We start from the raw sequence: 6000 nt of genomic DNA, 5'->3' as shown, positions 1-6000 counted from the left end.
AAATAAAAAGTGGGTTGGGTTATTATAGAATAAAAATCTGACCCATTTTTGCTATTCCCAAGAAATCTGTAATGGAACCATTTTACCAATAGGGACTGTGAGAGGTCTCATAATTATGGCAATAAATTATATATATTTTATACACAGATAAACTGAGAATAAGGATACAGTCTATATTAATGAGCTCATGACATGCTGGGAAATAGAGAAAAAGAAGAAGAGCAGTAATTGAGGACTTTTTCTCTCCGGTGGATTGTCTCTCTTAAAATGGCTAATTTTGTTCTAAAACGGTCAGAAAAGCGTTTCCCTTATTAATGGAGAAAATTGACTTAAAAGGCCCTTTACTTCTCATAGGTTTCGTAGTCCTGTCCACAATCCCAATAGATGTGCATTTCGCAAAAGCTGTGGACATAGATGTATAAATACAACTCCCTATGTAAATACCAGGGATATAGTGTAAAAGGAATGACTACCAACCCAAAGTTGTCAGAACATGAAAAGCGGAGTAGGAGGTGCGCATCAGGAGAAACTGTTCTACAGAAAGAAGCCGAAAGCACTAACAAGAATCTTACATTGGGAGAAATAACAGATAAATCCACAAGGTGAAAACCACGTGGCGAAATAGTTTTTCCCCCCCCAGTGTTCCGTCAGAAAAAAATAAACGTCTTTTATAACTTTATGGAGCATGATGGATAGTAAAAAATATGACTATTTTGCAGAAAGTAGCCTCTCCATTGCAAAGATTCCCAGGAGCTAAGAACTTCCAAAGAAAAATGGCATCTTCTTCGTAGTGAATGCAATACATCATGGCTTCCCCGAAGTCAATGAAAACTAGTATCTCTAAAAAGTGTGAAATTTTAAGATTGAATTGCGATTCTACCGCAAGCTTTACACAGTGTGGTCGTGGCTGCTTACAGGAAGCGCCGAAATGGCTCTTCCGAGAGGGGTTCTTGAACTGGACGGTAAGACCTCCCGGGAGTCAGGAGCCGAGTTAGGCTTCGGATTGACCCCCGAGGTGCAGACGGGTGGGGTCTGTGGCCTCCCGGCTCCCAGCTTTCGGGGGCGCGTCCGCACAGGGCACCGCCCACCTTGGGGGCCTCAGGTCCAGGCCCGTCACCCTCCCCGCCCGACCGCCCCCGAGCCGCGGCGGGCGGGCAAAGCCTGGGGCCCGGCTGAGCGCGGAGGAGGGCAGCGAGCCTCCGCGCCCGGGCCTCGGGTGCTCGCCGCACGCCACGAGGGCGCGGGGGAAACCCACTACTTCCCGCCCAGGAACGACGCCCAGCTCCTGGCTCCGGCTGGGGGGTGTTCTCGCGAGAGGAGAGGGGGCGCGGGCCGCCGCGGGCTCGGGGGCGCGGGGAAGCCCGCGGACGTGGGCCTGTGGGGAGGGGGCAGAAGCGGCGGGCCGGCCGGGGACGCGGGGAAACCGCTCCCGCCAGTCGCGGAGCGCCAGCCCCTGACGTCAGGAGTTTTCCTCAAAGTCAACAACAAGCCCCGCGGCGGCGGCGGCGGCGGTAGCGGCGGCCACAAGAGCCGATCGGCGGCGGCCCCGTGGGGGAGGAGGGGGCGGGGAGGCGGCGGCGGGCCCCCCAGCGGGGCGCGGCCCGAGAGGAGGCCGCAGACCCCCCGAGCTGCTCCCGGCCGCCGGGGCCCTGATCCTCCGCCCGCCGCCGCCGCCGCCTCGCCTCGCCGGCGCGACCCGGCCCCCGCCCGAGCGGAGTTTTCTGGTGATGAATTGAATTTGTAGCCGAGATCCGATTCCCACGTAGAGTCTCCGCCCCCTCCCCCCGCCGCCTCCCTCCTCCCGCCCCGCCGCCGCCGCCGCCGCCGCCGCCTCCCGCTCCAGCTCCGCGGCCCGGCCCGGCCGGCTCCCTCCCTCCCTCCCCTGCAGCCCGCCGCCTGCCCTCCCGCCGGCCGCACCGGGCTCCAGGGGGGCCAGAGGCTCTGCGGGGTGGGGGGAGGACAGGAGGGGAGGAGGAGGGAGGGGGACCCCCCGAGTCGCCCCCTCTCCTCCCCCCGCCCCCCGGCTCCATCCTCCGCCGCCGCCCGAGCAGCTGCGGGGCCGCCGCCGCCGCCTTTGCAGGTAACAGCCACCGCCCCCCCACTCTCGCCCCCTCCCAGCCGCGCCCGCACTCCCTCCGGGCCCCCCTCGGGCGGGGGCGGCGGTCGGTGAACGAGGTGGGGGCGTCCAGCCTGTCACTGCGCCGGGGGCGTGGGCGGGGGCTGGGTCGCCGGGGGCTGGGGTGCGGATGCGGGTGGGGAGGCCGGGGATGCCCGGCGCGGCCGGACCGCACCCCTCACTTTGCGGGGGTAGCCGGGGAGGGTGTTCCCGGCCTAGCGGTGCGCTCCGGGTCTGGGCCGCCCTGGCCCGGCGCCTCCGGTCTCTGCGCCACTCTCGCTCCCTCCCCTCACCCTCCCCGCCGGCCGGCGGCGTGAGGAGGGGGCCCGCTCGGCCTGGGGTGGCGGCGGGGTTATGTAACGCGGGGAGCGCCGGTGTTAGGGCGCTTGGGTGGGGGAGGGGGCTGTCTGCGCGTGGGTGGGGGAAGGCGAGGATGCGCCGGCTCCCCGGGGGTCTTGTTCTCCCACCCCCACCCCCTCGCCGCCGGCGCACAGGAAGAGACGGCACTGGTGGGGTGGGGGTGTGTGGGAGGTGGGGAACGTGCTTGTCTGTGTTTTTAATAGTAGTGGGGTTTTGATCCGCTCGGGAGTTGTGTGCTAAGAATAGAAATGTGCGGAAGATGCTGGCTTTGGCGGATCCAGTGATGCTGTCGCTGCTGGCGGCGGCGGCGGCGGCGGCTCTGGCTGCAAGTAAACAAACCAGCCTCTTCCTCGTCCACCTCCTCCTCCTGCGCATCGGTCTGCATCAGCCATGATGCTGGGGGGGCCCTTCCAAGCCTAAAGTTGAAGCAGAGCTGGTTGATGTGTTCGCCCTGACTCGTAGGTGGGGTCACCCCTTGTTTGGGATTTCCCGGGAATCTACAGTTAGGCTAGATTGAATCTGGTGAGGGCCAGGTTCTCAATACCGGTATTTACTGTTTATCTTCTGAAAGCAGAGGAAATACTTACCCATAAGTCAAGGCTGGGATACTCACATTTCTTCCGTCCAAATAATGTTATGAAACTAAAACCAACACATTTTACCCGTGTGGTAATTGGTTGGAAGCCCAGTAGTTTGTAGTTGATAACGTTTCCAAATAAGAAATTCAACAGTAAAATCTACATATCTGTATTAAATTCCTAGTATTAATAAAATCTTCAGGCATTCTTAGTTCATCTTGAAACTAAAGAATGTGAAATAATGACTTTTTGTAGTTAATACGTTGGCAACTGCCGCAAGTCATCAGTGTAGATACATGTTCCATCTTTGGTAAATCATGGTCATATTCTATCTTTTCGTGGACTATAGGTTATTAGATAACCATTGGGTTTTGCTTTTGGTGGCGACTCATTAAATTAGGTTATACATTGTTAGAAAATACTTGAAAAAGCGAAAAGGAGCCCATGAAGATGGTTTAGGAAGTTTTGTCTTCTGCACTTGCCATCGCAAAATAGATATAAATGGTATATTCTAGGAGATAGTTGTCCAAAACGTGAAAACATCCTTTATTGAAATATCTACTTATTAGTATTACTAGTTTTCCAAGGTGAGGGAATGCACTCTTATTTGCAAAGTATATGTCAGCACTGTGGATGCTTTTTCTTTTGCTAATGCATAATCTTGACTTTGAAAGTTTACCAAAAAGACTGTGTTTGAAGACCTGCTTTTTGTTTTCCACACTAGGGTTTACCTCCATATCTTTGATTGGCCTGAGCTTTTAATTTTAAAGTGAGGGAACTGCATATATCGCAGGAATGAGACAACATTGGAAGTTAGGTGAATGTAGAGTTTTAGTTTTATGTTTCTACTGAGTATTTGCAGCACGTAATGTTTTCTTATAGTGTTTAAAAAAATATCTTGTCCAAAGTAATTCTGCCAAAAAGTTTATGAAACGTATTTGTATTCATTTTGTCTCCCACTCTTACTTAGCCTTTCTGTGATGATTACTTTAGTGAATTGTTTTCCAATTTAATGTTAATGTTTACCTTGGTTCTTAGTTTAAGTTGTGTATGTCAGGCTATTTAAGAGTTCTGCTTTGGCTGTTTTTGTTTGTGTAATTTTAATGGCTGTAAAAAATTTTAAATCAGATTTCATTCATTCAACAAATACTGGAGTATGAACTGTGTGGTAGGAGATGATTTGGTTAAAAACCTTTTGTATTTACATTTCATCCAAAAGATCACTACCATTAGAAAGTGAATTTGTTTTCAGAATCACTGCAAATCTAAACATGTTTTGGTTAAACTTACGGGACAAATGTACTTAGCATAGAGTCATATACAAAGTAAGGATTTAAGATTTTTTTAAACTCCAGCTTGCTATCTGAGGATAAGAGAAGTTTGCTTTCTTACAAAAATGTAATGGAAATTTCCAACTATTTAGGTTTTTTCAAAAATAGGAGCTGGTTTTACAGATTTTTTTTTTTTTGGAAGTTTAAGATGTACTTAAACTTTGCATATTTTTATGAAAAAATATCTACTCTTTCTTTTGTTATACTTTTTAGTACTAGAATTCACCCTTGGGAAGATAAGGGAATTATTGTCAATGACGTGTTAATTGGATTTTTAGCATGATTTGATAGGATCTAGTTTTTATAGTGTGATTAAGTTTTAAGCACTAAAAAATATTTAATTTAGAACCATTTAGATTTGAATAACATAAGATGCAGGGCAGAAAAAGAAACCATTTCATTTTGACCAAATCAGCCTCATAATTTGACATTTTTATTTTCCTTAAGTTAATGTAAATTAATGCACATGACTAATTTTTGGTTAATAATTATTTAAAATTTCTCTTTTTAACTGCAAGTTTCAGAGTGTGTGTCAGGATTCTAAATCTTGGTTTCCTATAGCATGTGCTTTTCTCTAGTCACCTAAATCATCTGAATCATCTGATGTTAAATGTTTTATCGTGGTCATTTACTATGATAGAGCGGAGATTCAATTTAGAGTTAATGCTAGCCAGTGCCTGATGAGCACTTGGAAGTGCCAGGCACTGCTATATGTGCTTAGCATGTGTAAACTTATTTAATCTTCACAGCAACTTTTGAAAGTGATTGTCACAGGAGGAAATACTTTTTTCTGGCATTTTAAGCATCCATTTCATTTTAACTCTCCTAATTTTGAAACGCTTTTTCTTTTAGGGTTTTTCCTAACCTGTTTGTACTTTAGAGTTCGCATTACCAGTACTAAATTTTAATCATGTTGTACAATAAATTTCACAGAAATCAAAATAATATGGTAAAAAAAGATACATTGACTGATCCATAACTTTTTCTTGGTTTCAAAGGCCGAATTAGATGCCTCATTTGTTTGCACGTTTTATTGTAGCACCATAGTCTTTCAACATATAAGATGTAAACACATTTCCTTTGCCAGGAAATCTTCAAATAGTAATCGATAGGTAAATTAGTATATACTTCTTGATGTGTAGACTTGCTTTTTTGGTCCTTTTTCTTTTCAATACTCTTTATATTTATTTGTCACCAATTACAAATATTTCACATTTTAAAACTACTTTGCTAATATTCAAAGGGAAAATTTTTAAAAATTTGCTTTTTCACCAGAAGAAATCACTAGAAGATTTTCAAATGAGACTTTTCTTCTTATTAATTGAAAAAGCCTCTGACTATATTTGGGAGTTAGAGGATGGGAAGGGGAGGAAGATGGTACTTTGCCAGTATCGGAATTTCGTCCAAATTTTGTCTGAGTGGAATTGATGTTTGAATGTTTTATCTTCCCAACTATATATTAACCTTTAGCAGACAGGGACTGTGTATAATTAGGATACTGTCACCTAGGATGCCATCTATAGTGAAAGAGATAACTCAGTAGCTTTGAACTTGAAGAACCATAGATAAGAGCTATTCAGAGTTCATCTAATGCTACAGTTTTAGTTTTATGGCT

The 6000-nt window shown here is 47.3% G+C and overlaps 1 protein-coding gene across 6 annotated transcripts in view; it reads left to right on the top strand.

Moving 5' to 3' along the window:
* Positions 1-943: 943 nt before the first annotated feature.
* Positions 944-6000, top strand: part of AKT3 (AKT serine/threonine kinase 3) — a 305530-nt gene continuing 300473 nt past the window's right edge. For 5 of the 6 annotated variants that reach the window (XR_007131198.1, XM_047754920.1, XM_047754921.1 and 2 more), the window contains exon 1: positions 2019-2080. The gene's annotated coding sequence lies outside the window, so the exon portion shown is untranslated. Of the gene's footprint in view, positions 963-2018; positions 2081-6000 lie in introns of those variants that run through there. The other variant, XM_047754918.1, reaches the window with a different exon arrangement.

Source organism: Phacochoerus africanus, chromosome 12 (assembly GCF_016906955.1).
Source record: "Phacochoerus africanus isolate WHEZ1 chromosome 12, ROS_Pafr_v1, whole genome shotgun sequence".
NCBI classification, from domain to species: Eukaryota; Metazoa; Chordata; class Mammalia; order Artiodactyla; family Suidae; genus Phacochoerus; species Phacochoerus africanus.
The sequence above is the reverse complement of the archived record's forward strand: the minus strand, read 5'-3'. Positions and strand labels throughout refer to the sequence as shown.